The following is a 20,694-nucleotide window of genomic DNA, read 5'->3' on the forward strand; positions in this document are numbered from 1 at the left end:
AAATAATTACATCAATAATACTTCTAATGGAGGCTTTTTATCCTTTCTCACAACAGTATATTCAAGCTCAACCGTGAAGAACTCTAGAAGTAAATTCTGCAAAATTCTTAAGATTCAAAACATTGTGGAGCTTGCATTAACCTTTTTGCTTGCTGAGTCCACCTGTCTCATTTTACAGCTGGAGCAACTGGGCCCCAGCAGGCAATGGAACTGGATGGGTCGTGTTATCCGTGGTGGTGCAGAGCAAAGCTAAACTCTGTGAGGTCGGCTGAGGTCTTGTGTAACCCGGAGGAATTCTGGCACGAATTTCAAATCCTTTCCTCAATTCTGGCATGATTTCTGGTATCCATATGTCTATGCATACATAGAAGCTGAGGCAGAGAAACGCGTGAGAATTGCCAAGGTCTTAGAATCCCGAAAACAGTTGCTATATCCTGTTGCCATGACAACCCACTGAGGAAAGTAACTAGGTGCCAGACTTAGATTTTTTTTTTTTTTGTCTTTTTGGGTCCCAGAGGAGTCCCACAGTGAGTTGATAACTCTTTTATTGCTACCTGGAGAGAAGACTTTCCCACCTGCTGCAGCATCCAACGGCAGATCAAGGCTCCCAGAATGGTAACGGATGTGACCGTGGCTGGATTTATTTTCTTTCTTTCTTTTTTTTTTTTTTAAAGATTTTATTTATTTATTTGACAGAGAGAGATCACAAGCAGGCAGAGAGGCAGGCAGAGAGAGAGGAGGAAGCAGGTTCTCTGCTGAGCAGAGAGCCCAATGCGGGGCTCAATCCCAGGACCCTGAGATCATGACCTGAGCCTAAGGCAGCGGCTTAACCCGCTGAGCCACCCAGGTGCCCCTGGATTTATTTACTTTAGAGACAAAGGTCTCTGATGATTGTTGTGTTATGAAAAATAAGAAGCTTGTATAAGCTAACATGTCTATGAAAACTTGTGATTTCTTTAAGCCTCAACTTCCTCTGCATTTATGAGGTTCCCTGCTTTATTTCTCCCCTCCTTGTTTTCCACCACAGCATCTGCTCCTTCCTGCAGAGGAAACATTTGTACTGTTCAAATGGTTGGACTGTGAGTCACAGATTAAGCATGAGGGACTTTTCTGAATGATGCTGAGCGAGGCCTTAATTAAAAAAGAGGAAGAAGTTCTGGTGAGTGGGAGCAAGGTTGGGGTGTTGAGAGCCATGCAGAGTGCCAGCCTCTCCCTGTGTGTGACACTCTCCTTCTGGCAGAAAAGCATCATCTACTTTTAGGATGCAGAAGAAGATATAAGACATCCTCTGGAAATTCTCAGAAGGGCATTGTGATGCTACCAGAACATGAACCTGGATGTTGGAATAAGATAACGATTGCCAACACTCCCATTGTGTTTCCTATGTGTCAGACACTATTTTAAACACTTTTATATTTTAATCCATTATATCTTCACAATAACTCAATGAAGTAGGTAGTAGAGAGGTAACATCTCAAGATGGTAACTATGCAGTTTGGTTTTATTTACTCTAGAGATGAAGGACTCTGATGATTGTTGTGACTTGAAAAATAAGGGGCTTGTGTAAGCAAACAAGCCCATGGACACGCAGCTAAATAAGTGGTGATTCCAGGATTCAAGTTGTGGCAAAATGTGCCCTTGCCCACCATGCCATGTCACCTCTGCTGAGATGTAGCGGTCTATCTATTTGTGTTAGATAGACATCGAATACCTACGTCACCACTTGTTCAATAGACTACCAATTTCATGATTTTTTTGCTCTGCTCCAAAACTCCTTTGGCCACCATCTCCTTCCCCCAACCCCTGCATTTTACCTCATGCCTTAGTTAAGAGATGAATTCTTTCTCAACTGGCCAGTCCAACAATCAAGTATCATATTCTCCTGCCTCTCATGTTGGTTTTATTCAATCCATTCCCCACATTGCAACCAAAGAGATGCTTTAGAAACGTATTTCAGATCTTTTCCATTTCTGTTTTAAAACCCTGCAATGCTTCCCCATCCTTCCCTGGATCTCAAACCTTCAACAGACTATCCTTGTGTCTTATACATGCTTTTGCTACATTTGGGGTTTTCTCTATTGTAATTGTCTATTTGTACTGGGCTAACTGTGACCTAATCCAAGGCAGAATTTTTGTTCTTTATCCTTGTTTCTCCACTTCCTAAAACACTTCCTGATCTCTGATAAACATAGAAGAAGACAAAGGAAGTTTATTTAATGACTATTGAATTAAAATAGCTAGTTAAATTTTGGTCTCTATGTTAGGAAGCTGCCATAATGTATTTCTGATTGTATTTTAAGCTTCACTATGATATTAACATTTTACAATATTATATTCATCTCACAGAACAATTAAAGAACATGAATCTGACAGCCACAATTAATATAGTACTCTGGAGACAAAATTTTCTCAATCTTAAAACAAGTGGCTGTAAGTCTCAATCTAGGAGTCATTCTCAGAAGCATGTTTTTGTTTTTGTAAATTAATACCTGTTTTTTTCTTTAAGTACCAAAAACCATGCTCGTTCTACTTATCTAACACTGCTCTAATTGCTGTTAACAAACATGATCCATTAATCCCATATGTCATAATACATCTTACTAGAGAACATTATTTCCTAGTCTCAGTCATCATCAGACACATTTTTGGACACACTGCATTGAAAACCATGCTTTAAGTTATTATTAGATGGTTCCGTGAGGAACAAACAGGAAATACTCTGTTTCTTAAGGAGAACTTCTTCATTCTACTTCCTTCATGCGTCTTCCTTCTTCTCCCTCAGTTCCCACATTCAGTGGCTGTTGAACCCACCTCCTCCTCAACTTCACTGCAACGACTTCTCCCCTGGCCTAGTTGTCCCTCAGTGGGAACTTCAGTTTCCTCCTGACTCATGCTCCTCTCTCCTGTCTTATCCATTCACAATACCTTCAGAGTGTTCCCTCTAAAGAGCAAAGCTTACCATGCTATTTCCTCATTTAAATCCCTTTTCACAGTTGCCCTGATCCAAGTACTGTAGCCTGGCGTTCAAGGCCTTCTACTGTTTGGCTAACAATTAGAAAGTATTTACTGGGTGTGGGGAACAAAGGAAGTACAGCCCTTTAGATGTATTAACTCTTTCATCCCTTGATCACTCCCTAACTCTCAAGTTTTAAAACTGCCTGGGGGGGCTCAGTTGGTTAAGCGTCTACCTTCAGCTCAGGTCATGATCCCAGAGTCCTGGGATCCAGCCCCATGTTCGGCTTCCTGCTCAGTGGGGAGCCTGCTTCTCCCTCTCTCTCTGGCTGTTGCTCTGCCTGCTTGTGCTCTCCCTCTCTCTCTCTGTCAAACAAATAAATAAAATCTGTAAAAACAAAACAAACAAACAAAAAACTTTCTCAATCCATGTGCATGTGTGGTGTGATGGATGTAGTTCATAAAATTTTGTTCAGCTTCCTTCCTCTTCCATTTGCTTCCCATCTCACCTTCTCATCTGGCTATTCATCTTTTAAATCTCATTATGGGCCCATTATTTGCTCCCCAAATCCTGTACTTCCTTCTCTCCCAAAGGCAAGCAAGAAGTTGTGTCTGTGTTTCCACAGCACCTTACATAACATCTGAATGTTATATTCACTGTGCTGAACTGCCATAGTCTCTTTCTGGACATATAATTATCTGACTCTCTAAAAGGGCTATGTTTCATGCTTTATCTGTCTTTGCATCCCACTCATTTCCAGTGGAGGTCCAATGAATACTCTAGAATAGAATGGGTACTTTCCTGAGTATTCATGAAAAAGAGTATTTGCCAATAGTGTAAGAAGCATGTCAGCAGAAGCAAGAAAGAGAAGAAGGTAGAGATTAAATCAGAAGGATCAGGTCTAAATTATGTAAAAGCTTGAAACAACAGGGAAGTAGATAAAGGAGTAAAGGAGAATAAAAATTACTCAATTGGCTACTTTTCTGTGGTATATTTGGAAGATGTTATTAGGGGATGAAAGCTGTAGCAGAATTAGTGTTATTATAGGCAAAGAAGAGCTACTTATGTTCTTGAGTGGGGCAGGGGATTAACTAAATTGGCAATTAGGAAAGATTATTTAAGCAGTTGTTAGAGGAGAACAAATAATCTATTGCAAACTGTAAAAATTAATCACGGTATATTTGAATGATAGAGTACTATACAACAGTGAAAAAGAATGAACTAGAAGTATGTATGTTACCACAGGCGAACCTCTGAACATGATGCTGGGAATAAAAAGAGCATGACAACATTTACGTGAAATGCAAAATATGAAAAAAATAGTAGTTATTGGTTAAAGAAACAAATATGAACAAAATTTTATACCTTTACATTTAAAAGTCATTCTTAGGAAAGATAAAAAATGAACTCTGTAGGTCAGTTGTTATTCGTGGATAATGAGACTGTGATTGCAGAAGAGTGGACAAGGGGCTTCAACATCTTCTAATGTTTTATTTCTTTTTTTTTTTTAAAGATTTTTATTTATTTATTTGACAGAGAGAGATCACAAGCAGGCAGAGAGGCAGGTAGAGAGAGAGGAGGAAGCAGGCTCCCCGCTGAGCAGAGAGCCCGATGCGGGGCTCGATCCCAAGACCCTGAGATCATGACCTGAGCCGAAGGCAGCGGCTTAACCCACTGAGCCACCCAGGCGCCCCTAATGTTTTATTTCTCATTCTGAGTGATAGGTGTATGGATATTGGATATTTATTCTCAATATACTTCATATTGTAGAAATATTTTATAATAATAGTATTCATGAATAATCAGAAAACAATGGAAACATATCTTAATGCTTTTCAATATACTTTGTTGTAAATGCAACTGCAGGTAGAAAAGGGAAAGAAAAGATGCAAGGAATTACTATGAGAAAGAAAAAAAAAGAGTTAAGATCTTTGGTGAAACATTCCAAGGCAACAAAGTAAAAAAGAGTGAAGTCAGTGGAATCACTTAGGCAAGTGACATCCTGGTGAGAGCGTTTCACATTCCTAACAGAGTTATGACAGCTAGATATAAAGAGATCTGAGAAATAGCAAGGGATGTAAAACTGTTGGAAGAATGAGAAATGAGGAAAACCAGGGGAAAGTTGATAAAATCTGAGCACGGGTGATAGCTAAAAACACGTGAGGAGTGAGTTCATTGAGGGACAGTGCCTTGAAGAGAAGAAACTGAAGAGCCCAGAACAATGCATAGTTAGTAAGCCTGGCAGGAAGGGGAGCCAGCAAAGGAAAAGTGTGTTTATTTGCTGGCAAAGGCTCCAGAGACAAGTCAGCTCTTTATTGAGTTCGAACATAAGGAGAAGTACCCAAGAATGTAAGGCTTTCATCACATTTGTTTCATCTGTCACTTTATTTACTTTCTCTTGAGAACTGAAATGGAGAGAGATCTGAGCGAATTTGAAATTTGGTATTTTATAATGTTAAGTCCAGAGCTTCTAAATAGTTTTGAAAAATCATCAGGTCTGTTAGAAATTTATTTAGAACACTTTTTAAAAATGTGCTCGTCTCTTAAGTTTTAAGTCACTCTTCCCCCCTCTACAATTGTCACCTACATTTGACTTTCAGTAAGAAAAAGAAAATCATGATTATCATGAACAGTTGTTGGGAGGTTTCTATAAAACAGGATCAATGCCAAGCCTTATACATAGGTGACCCCATCTGACCTTCACAACTTTATAAGCAAATACCTAATCAGCAACTGTGGAGCATCTACCATGTGCAGACACTGTTCTGGGTGCTGAACATACCACAGTGAACCAAATAGACCCAAATTCCTGCCCCCATGGAGCTTCTATTCTTGTGGGTGTGAAGAGGTCATAAACAGAGTAATTGGCATAATATAACAAATAGTTATTTTGTACTGACAGAGGTAATGAGAGAAAGGGCGTGGTGTTCAACTTCAAGTAAGATGGTGAGAGAAGGCCTCACTAAGAAGACAGTCATAGTGGAGTCTGGACATAAGGAATCAGCTGTAAGAATAACATGGGAAACAAACTTGGGGGACAGGGGCACAGCAAGAACTAAAGGTCTCACAATTCTAACCCATGGTGGCTGATTGTCTGGAGGTGGTGTGCTCTTAGGCTGAGCAAAGCAGTAAGACACAGGGTTGGAGAGAAAGGAAAGTAAAGAAAGAGAAAGGAGAGCAGTGAGGTGAGAAGGATCCCTAAGACACTGGGAGGCTCTCTGAGTGAGGTGGGAAGGCCTTGGCAGGTTCTGAGCAGATGAATAACCTGATGTGAGTTCTGTTTTAGCAAAATGAGTAGAAGAAACAAGGGCAGAAAGAGTAGTATTCAGGTTGGGAGCAGGTACGAGCCCCTGGCAACTTAGACTAGAGTGGGAGCTGTGGAAGTTGGAAGGAGCGACATGTTTCTGGCAGAACATGTTTTGGTTGTGATACGAGTATGAAACTGCTTGCTAATCTATGTGTGATTTTAAGACCAGCATACTTGTAAGGTCTAATTGATGGGCCTTCTTTTTTTGTCTCCCCCCGCCTTTTTTTTAAACAATTGGGAAACCACCATTGTCCCACACACTATGACTACACTGTGTATATAGATGGTTGCATACTAAATTCTTTTCTAGGCTTTTGTTTTTCATTAGACAACTAAAATAAAATTAATTCCATTGGCTCTATTGCATTGGCATTTTCATGATGTCAAATCAATGTCTCACTTTATTAAAAACTTAAGCACAGAGTCTCATCTGTAGAACTTTCCTCTGATTGTGAGTTATTATTGTGAAAAGAAGTATATCTATATTACTGGTAATTTAACACAGATGCAGACCTGGGGTGACTTTGGACACGTTGACATCAAAACACACCTTACTGATGTCAGGTTTGCTTACCAACACATGAATAGCTAAATGCTGTTACTATGAATACTTACTTGGCATCAAAATAATTGTAAATCTCAAGCAAATGCTATCACTAAAGTAATTCAATAACCCCTGGTAATAAACCAGCCAGCCAGGTGATCCAGGATATAACTTCATATTGTTTAAAATTACTTTCCACAGAAAGCACAAAAATAACAATAATTAGCTCAGATAAGGATTAATAACTTACTGGCTCTTATCATCATATGTCAATATCAACATCAAAATATATCAATAATATTTTATCATAAAAATAATGTGATACTGTTTGTTTTCCCCTCTAAAAAGTCGATATATTAGTCACATACTACTGCATTACTACTATGTAACAAATTACTTCCAAACTCAGTAGCTTAAAATAGCAATCATTCATGTCCATGGATCTCAGCATTTGTAGGTCTTCTCAAGCTTTGGCAAAGCTTAGCAGGGCTGTTCTGCTTCAGGTTGCAGACTCGTGAATAAGCTGGGAGACACTGCTTCATGTCTTTATTTCCCTTAAGCCAGTGAGCTGGCTGGGGTGCCTTCTTCTCAGAGCAATGACAAGGGTGGAGTAGGGAATGGCCAATGGGAAAAGTTCATTCCAAGCAGGGGAGTGCTTCAGCTGGTTGCACTTATTTACAAGAGTTGACCATTACATTTTCAGCCTTTTGTGAGCTGCTTGTTAAAAACAGCTATTATTAAAACTTAAATTATGCAAAGAAACAGTTAAATATATTAAAAACAAAGACATTCAAAACTCATTTTTTATAAAATGAGTTTTGAATATGAAATGTTTTATAAAATAAATGGAATACTATGCAGCCATCAAAAGAAATGAAATCTTGCCAATTGCAATGACGTGGATGGAACTAGAGGGTATCATGCTTAGCGAAATAAGTCAATCGGAGAAAGACAACTATCATATGATCTCCCTGATATGAGGGAGAGGAGATGCAACATGGGGGGTTAAGGGGGTAGGAGAAGAATAAATGTAACAAGATGGGATTGGGAGGGAGACAAACCATAAGTGACTCTTAATCTCACAAAACAAACTGAGGGTTGATGGGGGGAGGGGGGCTGGGGGGGTAGGGTTATGGATATTGGAGAGGGTATGTGCTATGGTGGGTGCTGTGAAGTGTGTAAACCTGGCGATTCGCAGACCTGTACCCCTGGGGATAAAAATATATGTTTATAAAAAATAAAATTAAAAAAAAGAAATAATAATAATTAGAAATAATTATTTTCTAATAACATTTATTTTCTAATAATAAAATTATTTTCTAATAATTTTAATTAATAATAAAATATTATATTAATAATAATAAAATAAAATTATTCTCTAATAATTATTTTCTAACTATTTTTTACATTTTCTTGAGGTCATTTAGGTCTATTATACACATATGGTAGAGGCCAAGGGCAGGCTGCCTCCAGATGTGCTACTTTGGCATACTGATTATTTTAAATAAAAGTTACTTAAGAGACAGCCTGTGCAGGAAGGACACTCAGGCCCTCTGTCCCCCTGACAACAGGATATAAATCTCGGCATAAAGAGTGCCCTCCCTGTACCAAGAGGTAAAGAGACATCCTTATCACCAGAGATGGGAAATTTAGAGCCCAGAAGTGTATTCAAACAACCCTTGTTTCTTTTTATTAATTTACTAGCCCAACCCAAATTCTGTTCAGAGTTTCTTACTAATTGAAGCTTACCAAGTTAAGTTATCTTTGTCCTATCAATTCCTCAGATTTATTGTCCTTTTTTCTAAAAAGTATAAAAAACTGCCTGCCTTGGTCATTTCTTTAAATCCCAATTTCATTACTGGAACTCTGTGTACATGTAATAAATTTTTAGTTTTTTCTCCTGTTAATCTGTCTCATGTCAATTTAATTCTAGTCCAGCTGGAAGACCTTGAAGGGTGGAGGAAGAATGTTTCCTTCCCTTCTGTAGGCATCCTATAAAATGCTCTTGTTACTACATAAAATGCCATTGTTACTACATACTACATGAGACCAGTGTCTCATGGGTAGCTTGAAATAGGCTGTGGTGGGAGTATTTATACCATGAAAATCATTAACTGTACCAAATCAGAAACTTTTTCCTTGGGTTGTTCAGCAATTGGCTCTGCACTTAGGCTGTTTAAGGAGTGGAGAGCCAGTTGTTACACACTTTCAAGCACAGCATTCATTTACCACCTTTGCTTGCATCAAGTCTGCGAATATCCTATTGGCCAAAATCAAGCGGTGGTGAAAGGCACTCTACTTTTAGTGGAAGAGATGGCAAAATGAGGGGCAAATGTGCATCCCGACAGGAGGGTGACTTGTTGAAAGTAATAATTCAATTCTAGCACAGTTGGGAAAAGGTACAAACAGGCCGTCAGTGTGTCCATGTATGTGTGAACCTGAGTGTGTGCATATAACTTTGATTTTCCTCAAAAGTCATTTTTCCTCATTATTTCTAACATTCCCAGAGGAAGATAAATATTTAAAAGTGATCATTTGAATTACAAAATAGATTTTCATCTATTTGTATTTATAAAATGCTCTTTAATTATGGTGGTACACAAACCTAAATAGTCTGGTAAGGGTTGCTTGTTTATGATTCCTAAACTCTTATTAATAAGCATACTTCCTGGTAAAACTTTATTGCATTTTATTTTTTAAAAATATTTTATTTATTTATTTGAGACAGACAGAGAGACATCACAAGTAGGCAGAGAGGCAGGCAGAGAGAGGGGGAAGCAGGCTCCCTGCTGAGCAGAGAGCCCATGCGGGGCTCCATCCCAGGACCCTGAGATCATGACCCCAAGATCATGACCCCAAGATCATGACCCTGAGATCATGACCTGAGCCAAAGGCAGATGCTTAATCCAATGAGCCACCCAGTTGCCCCAGTTTTATTCCATTTTAAATCATATTCCACCCCAACCATGATTCTTCCCACATAGTGCAAAGCTGACATGGCCTATGAGAAAAAGCCTCCAAGCTCAACTCTAAGAATGTTAATAGGCTTACTTTCCTCACATGGAGATTTATCTGTTAATTGGAAATAGCATTCCCAGCTGCACTGAGAATGTTTTCTGAACAAAGGGAGGAGGACATCTTAAAGATTGCAGTGGAAGTCAAGGCAAACCATAATTTACATTTCAGAATATGAATGCTCTGGGGAAGCCTTCTTCCCTTGCTGCCTAGAACTTTGATTGGCATTTCAATAGGACTCCACCAAATTGGAGGTTGGCCCCAGGAAACCCATCCTCATGGTTACCAATGACTGTAATTCCAGGCGTCTGCTCTGAGAAAATAATGTCTATGAGAACAGGACATTTAAAAAGTCAAGACAACTGTGAAAGCCAATGAGAACCAACCCAAGGAGGACAGCAAGGACATGAGCACTGGGGGATTTGTAGAAATGAGATATATTTCTAATTCAAGTTAATCCTGTTTATGTGGTTGTCAATTAAATGGCGAAAAGCAAATATATTTCATTTATTTCCCACCCTCACCCCAAACTCATCTCCTCCAGAGAGGATTATCTACCATAATCTTTTCTTAGATTTAAAGCATTATAAAAATTGTAGGTTTGGGAATATAAAATTGCTAGAATTTCTTGGATAAAAATTTTATTTTGGATGTTAAATTTTAAAATCTGGCCTCTTCAGCTTTGAAAATCGTAAAAAAGGAAAGAAATTGAGGTACCTCAGAGTTATTCTCAACTTCTCCCTCCCTATACAGCCACAAAGTTCTATACTACTCCTTCAGTTCTCCAGAGCTTTGTGCTAATCATGCTTTACCTGCTGGACCATCTGTGACCTCTCTCTGAAACCTAATTCCCATCTGGGACAGAGCTCTCCTCCCTGTCTTCCTGCATTCCCTCTTCCCTCTCTTTCTTTTTACTTCTTCTTCCCTTTTCTTTGGTCTTTAATCATTTTTATGAAGATAAAGTAATCTGTGCTTTTATAAATATGAATGGAAATAGGCACAAACAAGAATAAATCTGCTGACATGGAGAAATCTAGTTTGCAGGGTGAGGAAAAGAAATCTGTTTCCCCAAAATGTTACCAATAGTACATCAACACATTAATTTATTAAAGAGTCTATTTTGACTCCAGTGATTTAAAGTATGAAATTCATCGTAAAGATCACCTCCAGTTAGTTATTCATAGGTCTTTCTCCATTGAATCTGGCATTTATTTATAAATCCTCATGCTAATATTATGGTGGAATAATTATTATTTCTTTAGAGTATTTTTTTTTCTGATACCTACAAAGATCTTCTCATAATTTCATAAACATCTTAACATTTCCTTCACTTTTTTTTTTTTTTTCCCCCTGGTGGGAGCAGATAAATTTTAAGATACCCTGGCCAAGAGTCTTTAAAAATTCTTTGGGGATTTCAATGAAGATGAATTTGGCAACAATTGACATCATTATAATTTCATATGTTATCATCCTGTAATATGTTAGTCATATTTCATTTAACCTTATTTTATGCTTATTTAAAGCTTCATTGTTTTCTCTTTGTGGACTTAATCAAATTTTGGAGTTTTCCTCTTATTCCTAGGGCAAAAATCTAGCTTTCCAACTGAGCATTTTCAAAAATCACCAATTGTATTCTTGCCATCAATTGAAATGACATATTCTCTCTCTTCCCACAAACAGTTCACTTTGCTATTGCAGGGAGTTACAACATTAGGGATGAAATTCTTATCCAGATTTTTTGCTAAAATTATTAGGAAAGGGAAATTCACTTTTAACTGTAATTGCTAAGCTATTAAGATGCAAATCTAGAAATGCTTGCTGTAGTTTCTCCCAACAAGCACCAAATCAACATTTGAAAAGACCACAGGTTTTAAGGACATCACTTGAAGAACTTGAACTCATTCATGTCTCAACTAAATCTACTCAATGGACCCTTGCATATAGTGAGTCAAAATCCCCCCACCTTTATTTTAATTGATTAAGCTTGTCATTTGCCACTAATAGAAATAGGCATACAGTGTTTTGTGCTCAATTTTTTGATTTTGTAAAATTATTATTATAAAGATAAATTGCATTTTGCAGGAGGATGGAAACAAACATACACTTTCCACCTCACTCTCCAGGGATGATTTACATTAAGGTTAATGCAGATTGTCTGTTATATTTCCTCTGATTACTTCTTGCTACACAGGGACAATAATTTAAACGTTCATTGGATAGATACTTGGGAGCTCTACTATTTGTGTCTGTTTGTTCATTTTTGCATTATGGTCAGGAGAACGGCATCTATGATTTATTTTTGTAACTTGTGAAGTTTTTCTTTGCAGGTTAATATCACATCATACAATATCACATGTGATGTGGGAAACAAAGGCAAAAGAGAAATTTCCTCTCTACTTACGGCCCATTCACAAGTCCTCGGAATAAGCAGAGTGACCTTCCTCTAGGAACGCATTTGCCTGATACTAATCCTTTGTTAAGGGCAAAAGGCAATTTTAGCCCAACCCCCAGGATCCTGTAAGTCTACGTTAACATATAAAAATTCCTTTGGAAACTTTCTTTATCTATATCCTTGGTGTCCTTGATACATGTTGGCAATCATCCCCCAAGCATATGACCTACTGATATACATCTGAGGGTCTCATGACTCAGGTTTTATCAGATGGTAGTAAATGACTTTTTTTCAACATCAGTTAGACCCCTCAAGATTCTGGAAACCTTGCTTTCAAAATTCCTTAGAAACTTAGCTATCCCTAACCCCGTCCAACTTGAATGTATATAATTGGCCGCTCCTCATGACCCCAGCGCAGCTCTTTCTGCCCAAAGGTCCTATCCCCCTGTTTTAATAAAACTATCTTTTTGCACCAAAGACAACTCAAGAATTCTTTCTTGGCTGTGGTTTCTGAACCCTATCTTTTCTTACATTAACATGTACTTGCTAAGTACATTTGCTAAGAATTAGCGTTCTATATTTACTAGATTCAAAGGTTCTTTCTTTCCTTCATCCTTCTTTTATTCCTACTGCATCTATGAAATAAGACTTGTTCATTTTAGTCTTCAAATTTCCTCTACATCTACCTTTATTTTTTTTTCCTTTATTTTCTGATCTGCCAACTTCTGAGGGAGGGACATGGAATTGCCCTATTTTTATCACAGTTTTTGCTTTATTGATAAAAACGATATGTTGTTGAGACCCCAACTATTGAAGAAGAATGATCCTTTATCCTACTTGCCTCATGTCAATTTTGGTTTGTTAATACTGCTTCACTTTTTTCTGTTCAACATTTCCTAGGTATAACCTAGGTGTGAGTGTGTGTGTGTGTGTGTGTGTGTGTGTGTGTGTGTGCATGTGTGTATTGGGTTATGAAACCATGCATGAGTAAAATGTCTATTTAACATGCAAGATAGACCAATGAGTTTTATTTTTATTTTTTTTAAAGATTTTATTTATTTATTTGACAGAGAGAGATCACAGTAGACAGAGAGGCAGATAGAGGAGGGGGGGGAAGCAGGCTCCCTGCTGAGCAGAGAGCCCGATGTAGGACTCGATCCCAGGACCCTGAGCTCATGACCTGAGCCAAAGGCAGAGGCTTAACCCACTGAGCCACCCAGGTGCCCGAGACCAATGAGTTTTAATATAACACTATGAAAAATTTCATTGATATGGTTTCAGCTTCTACATTTTAACTAACATTTACAAAATGAGCACTTGTGAAGAGTAGGCGTAGTTTCAAAGAAGAATATCCATATTTATCTGAAAAGGCTCTGAAAAATCACCCTCCCTTTTCCAACTGCATGTATGTATGAGGCCAATTTTTTTTTTCATTTACTTTAACCAAAACAAAAGGGCACAAAATTCATTTCATGCAGAGGCACTGTGAGAATTCAGTTGTCTTCTATTAAGTCAGAAATTAAAGATAATTATGAAAGGTAAAACATGCTTTCTTCTCACTAAATTCATTTTGGTTTGGGGAAATATAGTCATTTTTTAATGTGTAATTTCTGTTAAAATTTAATGGATTTATTAATGTTATATTAAGTTAATGAATGAATATTTTCAATATTTTAATTTTTTATGTTTTAAATTTATTTATTTGTTTATTTGAGAGAGAGAAAGAGAGAGAGAGAGAAAGTGTGCACACACAAAAATGGGGCAGAGGGAGAGGGAGAAGCACACTCTCCACTGAGCAGAGAGCCCGATGCGGGGCTCAATTCCAAGACCCTGGGATTATGACCCAAGCTGAAGGCAGATTCTTAACAACTGAGCCACCCAGACACCCCCCAATTTTTTTTTAGTTTTCATTTTGAAGCCATTAAATAGGGATAGCTATAACCCACAGGAGTAAAACAGGTGGAGGCCACTTGGTGAGTCATTCACAAGTCGGTCACATGGGTAGGCATCTTCAATCAAATGTCTTTTTTCTTAAATTGCTGCTGAAACGTGATTTCCATTCAGTAGAACCACAAAAAGCGGACTCATGATTTTTGTTTCCTTCTAATTATCTATTCTGATGTAGCCTAATGCCTGTATGCTCCAAACTTTAAGCAAGCCATTCCCACATAAGCCTGCTGTCTTTACCTACTGGGGTGAGAGGCAAATACCAGAAAGGATTAAATACTTGACTCAGGGTATCACTTTTTTGTTATTTGCTTCACTTTGATTTTATTCACATGAATGCTATTTTGTGGTTTGAAGATTGTCAAGGTCTGCTGACCATGCTCTCACACATCTGCAGCACACTCACTGCTTGGGGCAAGCTCTGAGTACAGCTCCAAGGAGTTAGAAATAAAAAGAGAAAAAAAAAAATAAACAGGGGTTCATGTGTTGGCATGTTGGAATCCTAGGCAACCAAAGGGAAAACCCTGGAAATATCATTTTATCTGTAATAATGAAAGCTTGAGATCTTTGGGACACTGGAGGTGGTTAAAAGGACCTGCAAATTGCAATCTGGGAGATTTCCTCAAAATGCCTCTTCCACAGCTATCCTCCTAATGCACCTTTCAGAGGCTCAGCTGGGTTCTATAATGGTTTTTAAAAGGTTATATTCCCATGTAAGGATTTTACCCCTTTCTTCTGTAAGCAACTATTACTGAAAGTATAACAAAGTACGCCTTTGAAGTGGGGGGAAATCAAACATTGAAGACATACAAAGAAAGATTTCCAATTTAGAAGACGCAGACTTCATTTTTGGGGACCAGTCGTGTCCAGTAAATTCTGATGGCAGTTTGATGGCACTGGGTGCTGAACGTTGAAAATAGGAAACTGGCAGATAAGACCTAACCACCAATATGTTAATTTTGGAGGTCTTAATAACTGTTTCCAATTGCAGTTAAACTAATTTCCTCAAGCAATGGTTCTCAAAGTGTCCCCGGACTAGCCCCATCAGCATCACTGGGGACCTACTAGAAATATTACTTCTCAGGATCTACCCCAGTTCTACTAATCAGAAACTCTGGAGGTGTGTCTCTCAGTCATTTTTAACAAATTTCCTCCATGAGATTCTGAGGCATACTACAGTTTAGGAAGCACTATCTTGGAATATGTCTCCAGGAAGAATGTCATCAGAGGTCAAGACTGTCCTACTCTCCCCTGAGATGTTTCTATTTCTCCTTTACATACTTCTTTATAATTAAACAATGTTTATATGCAACTGCAAAGGACTGGCAGAAATTTCCAAAGTACCAGAAACTGGGAATGAGGGCAAAGCTGGCCCTTTAGCAAATAACCTGGGCCCTTGATCTCTCCTTACAAGAGAGACATATAGGCTCTTAGAATCTCCCTGGCCAGCTGCTCCTCTAGCTTTTCATACTTTCTCTGGCTCCATCCTCACTTGGTGACCAGCTCAAATTCTCTTGTTCCACTAATTTTCTCAGCTATGTGGGTCTTTTGCTTTGTTCTCAACACTGCTTGATCCGGACGTTTCGCCATCTGTCTTTCCACCATCTCTCCTGATGGAAACAAGCTGAGAAGCGGGGGCACTTCTAAGAGATGGATATTTCCCAGGAAGGGTAATTAACCCTCTTCTGTCTGCTCTCAATCCACTTTTATTTAAATTTAGCATCTACCTTCTGATGTATCCAATGCCATTGCCATTTCAGGCACAAGGAAACCCACACTGACAGAAGCACAGAATTACTCCCAAGTGGCACAATGCTCAAATGCTTCCTCTGGAAGACAGACCCGTTTTTGCCTGCTTGCAAATACCTTGTGGCCTGTTCCTCACTGCACTACCTCCTATGTTTAGCCTCTCATTTTCTCCCTAACACTGGGACTATACTTTTGTTTTGTGGGGACATATATTTGGGGCTTGGAAGTTACAGGTGTTACTGAGTTAGCTTAGTTCTATTATAAATGAAACAAAACCAAATGCTTTTGTTTCAGATACAGATCACCAGGAAAACCGTAAAACAGTTCTTAACCACTTAGCATTTCTTTCCTCTTTTTTGGTATTCCCTCTGTGTTACTTTTTCATCTTCACTTTGAAAACATCCTTGGGAAATGCCATTGAAGATGAAGGGAGGAGAGAAAGATGGAGTTTATCCTGGCATGGTTTGCACATTGAATGTAAAACAAAAGAGGAAAATGGAACATAGGAAAAGGAAGAAAGCACTTGTGTGTGTCTGTGTTGTTGTTGTTGTTGTTACTGCTGTTGTTTTTGCTTTAATTATGAGTAGGACAAAAATTAGTGAACATTTTTAAGTTGAAAATAAGGGTGCAAAAGAAGGAATGTGGTTGGTTATCTTTCTCCCTCTTGCACCACCAGTCCAGGGAAACAGGCTTCAAGCTGCTGCAGGAGGACTGGAGCAGGAGTAAGTCAGGAAGGAGGGCCCAGGGCTGCTGTCTGCTTGGCTGCAAGACAAGTCACTAGGACTTAACAATTATCTTTCGCCGGGGCTCTTGCCTGTGGGTCTCATGGATGAGGACCTTTCCCAGAAGACTTCCGCAGTTATTTGCAAAATAAGGATCTCATGGCTAAACACCAACCTGAATTTAAATCCTGGCTTTCTTCATTTTGATCAGTGTGATTTGGGGCAAGTAAATCCGTATCTGAGACTTTTACTTCATTTGCTACCTAAGAGTGATTTAAGGTCTTGGTATGACCAAATTTCCTCATTGTGGGACATATTTGTGGGACTCAGTGTCAAAGAAGATGAGAAACGCCTTGCTCAAAAATTACTGTAAATGTCCCAACAATTACAGCAGAACATTAAGGCAGGTATAGGGCTGTGGACAGGGCGTCTGCTAGGCAAGCCTGCTCTGTAAATCCCTCTCCCCTAAGTAATCATCCATGAGGCCCCGGGGGGGATGGGATGGTTCAAGAAGACCTTGACTGAGCATACATAAGTTGATGTGTGACTCTCTGCTGAGGGCCCGGCAGGCCTCACACCGTGCATAGACCTGCTATGCATAGGTTAAGCAAAGGTTTGAAACACACACTCTGTTTTGGATATATTTAAATACATCTAAAATCTAGCAGCTTTATTTTTTTTTTCCAGTTTGAACCCTCAAGACTAAATGAGATAACAAATGTAGACTGCATGCCCCATCACAGAAACAAAGCAGTATTTGCCCCTGATTTGTTCCTGGAATGCTCTGCAAGAGAATGGTAAGTATAAAGTTTTTCCGGGGAGTTAAACACACCAGGCAAGATAGGCACAAGGCAAGACTTATTAAAGGCACTCTCCAGCGAAGTTTCAGGGCTCAGGAGAAGGGGAGCCAGGAAAACTGCGATGGGAGGAGGGCACCCTCGGGCGGGCGAGGTTCCTAGACTCTGGAAAGCAGAGTGGGGGAAGTCGCGCCCGAGGCAGGGAGAAGGGGGCTTTTAAGGGGTCTCGAGGGGAGTTCAGGGGTCTTCTGGCAAGTTTCCCTTATTTGGATATTTCGCCTGCTGGACGGGGTCCCATTGGTCCACTGGAGCCCGGGGGGGGGGGGGGGTGGGGTGGGGTGGGGGTTGGTTTCAGATTCCTGCTTGGGTCTTTGTTCTCCTGTCTGAGCTCAGGTTTTGTGGCGGGAACTTTCACCATCTTAAGTAGCCCTTTCTTTCTGCCAGCCCAGCAGTAAGATTGCTTGCTATGGTGCAGACCCTCAAGTTCCAGAGCAGAGCTGGAACATGGGAATCTGCATTTTTGCCAAGTATCTTGAGAGATTCTTTGCCATCAAAGCTTTCAAATAACTATATAAACTCAATACCCATCAGCCCCCTCCTAATTTCAAAGATAAACTTACTGCAGTATTCCTGTTTTAATGAGCCTAGCTATTACCAAAGACAGGTGAATCTTAGCAATGACAACTTTTATTTCCTATAGCAATGATGATTACTGCAATAATTCTAATGACATAAGCAATGGCTCTCCAGCATTTTCTATGTGTCAAGTTCTTATTAGGATTTCATTTAATCCCGTAATGACTACTGAGGTGGGTATTGCCATCCCTTGTTATAGGAAAGAAAATTGGTGTTCAGAGACATTAAAGGACTTGTGGCTTGCAAGAGGCAGTGCTGGGATAAAAGGCTGTCTTTTTGACGGTCCAACATCCGCAGCGTTCCAATACGCTCAGCTACCTTTCTAAGCAGAGGAAAAAGGAAACAAAACCTACGAATGTGAATTTATGGGGTAAATTATCCCCATAAATTTATTTTCATTTTATGTGATATAGGTGTCTTGGCTTTCCTTGCAGTAAATTTGGAATTTGGAGAAGGAATCCTCTGGATGGCTAAGGGATCTCTTGCTGAGCAAGAAGTACTCAAAGGAAGAGCATTATTGAACTGCACTGTATTCTCCTGTCTGAACCTAACCCCAGCATGCCTAGTGAGACATCTGTCGCTGCTTTTTTTAGTTAATAATTCTAGCTAAAAATACTCCAAAGACGACAAATACAAGAGACAAAGAAAGAGATACATTTTAAAAACTCTGAATGGAGGTGTGAGAAATAAAGCTCCATGAGGCAGCTCAGAGGTAAAACAACAAAGAAGTTTTGTGTTGTGTCAATTTCTCTCTTTACTGAATGAGCTAGACAAAGAGAAGTGAATGAGCTTTTTAAAAAAATAGTTTTGTTTTACTTAAGTTTTTAATTCCAGTTGACATACAGTGTTAATTTCAGGTATGTAATAAAGTGACGCAACACCTCCGTAGAACATCCATTGCTCATCACGAGGAGAGCATTCCTCTACCCCGATTCCTTATTAACCCATCCCCCCAACCACCTCCTTTCTGGTAACCTTCAGTCTGCTCTCTACAATTGACTCTGTTTCTCAGTTTGTCTCTCTTTTTTCCCCTTTATTTCGTTTCCTAAATTCCACATATGAGAGAGATCATATGGTATTTGTGTTTCCCTGACTTATTTTGCTTAGTATAATGCTCTCTAGCCCCAACCACATCATAGCGAATGGCAAGGTTTCATTCTTCTTTATGGCTGAATAATATTCCATGATATATATACATATGTGTGTATGCACATACACACATGTATATGTATATATACATATGTATGTATATGTACACACATACATACACACATATATGCACATACAATATATATACATGCAAATGTATATATATCTCAAGCATATATAGTCAGTACATATATATATATATCACATCTTCTTTATCTATTCATCAATGGATGGACACTTGGACTTTTTAAATATCTGAACTATTGTAAATAATGCTGCTATAAAGATAGGGGTGCATGTGTCCCATTGAATTAATGTGTTTGTATTTTGGGGGTAAATACTCAGAATTGTGATTCCTGGATCACAAGCTAGTTCTACTTCCAACTTTGAGAAACCTCCATACAGTTTTCCAGAGTGACCACACTAGTTTGAATTCCCACTAACAGTGTAAGAGGGTTCCCCATTTTCTCCACATCCTCGTCATCCCCTGTTGTTTCTTGTTGATTTGAGCCATTCTGACAGGTGTGAAGTGATATCTCATTTTATTTTTGATTTGTATATCCCTGATGGTAAGTGATAATGAATATCTTTTCATGTGTCTGTTGGCCATCTGGATGTCTTCTTTGGAGAAATGTCTGTTCATGTCTTCTGCCCATTTTTTTACTTGGATTATTTGGGTTTTGCATGATGTGTTTTATAAATTCTTTATATATTTTGGATACTAACAGTTTATCAAACATGTCATTTGCAAATGTTTTCTCCAATTCTGTAGGTTGACTTAGTTTTATTGATTTTTTCCTTTGCTGTACAGAAGCTTTTTATTTTGATGTAGTCCCAATAGTTTATTTTTGCTTGAATGAACTAATTTTTAATCTTCCCTTTTTATATACATGGAGAACAAGAAAGCAAGAAAGAGACTATATACTGCTTGATCTTCCCTTTTTTTTTTTTTTTTTTCTTAGAAAGGAGGAAGCAGGCTCCCCGCGGAGCAGAGAGCCGGATGTGGGGCTCGATCCCAGGACTCTGGGATCATGACCTGAGCCAAAGGCAGAGGCTTTAACCCACTGAGCCACCCAGGCGCCCCTTGATCTTCTTTTTATTTTAGTTTTCATTCTTTACTCTTCAATGTGTGCCACAAGGGGAGACAGAAATATGGAAATTTGACACAGATAACATGGGTCAAACTCCAGAGTTCTAATTTACTCTTGCAGATGCTTAATGGACTGAGCCACCCAGGTACTCCTGAACCTTTCTTAATTATAGAAAGTTTGTGCTTGTAGTTCTCTCTACTGTTTTTTCTTCTGCCATAAGATTGTATGATGAGTGATGTGCCAGTAAATGTTTAACAATCAGTTCTTCAGAGGCAGGAGAAAAAAAAATTGTAGCATTTGTTGATTTCCATTCTATAAAAACTCCCACATGGCTAATTAGCTCAAAATTTTTACCGTGAATGGATTTAAAATTTTGTGGTGCTTTGTCTTTA

The 20,694-nt window shown here is 38.8% G+C and overlaps 1 long non-coding RNA gene across 1 annotated transcript; it reads left to right on the forward strand.

The window, feature by feature from the left end:
* The first annotated feature begins 398 nt into the window (after nt 1–398).
* On the forward strand, nt 399–20,441 carry LOC125086652 (uncharacterized). The gene is made up of 3 exons (XR_007123250.1): nt 399–615; nt 17,317–17,426; nt 20,317–20,441. It is a non-coding gene; the product is annotated as an uncharacterized LOC125086652 (long non-coding RNA).
* The last annotated feature ends 253 nt before the right edge of the window (nt 20,442–20,694 follow it).

Source organism: Lutra lutra, chromosome 1, assembly GCF_902655055.1.
Source record: "Lutra lutra chromosome 1, mLutLut1.2, whole genome shotgun sequence".
Lineage (NCBI taxonomy): Eukaryota > Metazoa > Chordata > Mammalia > Carnivora > Mustelidae > Lutra > Lutra lutra.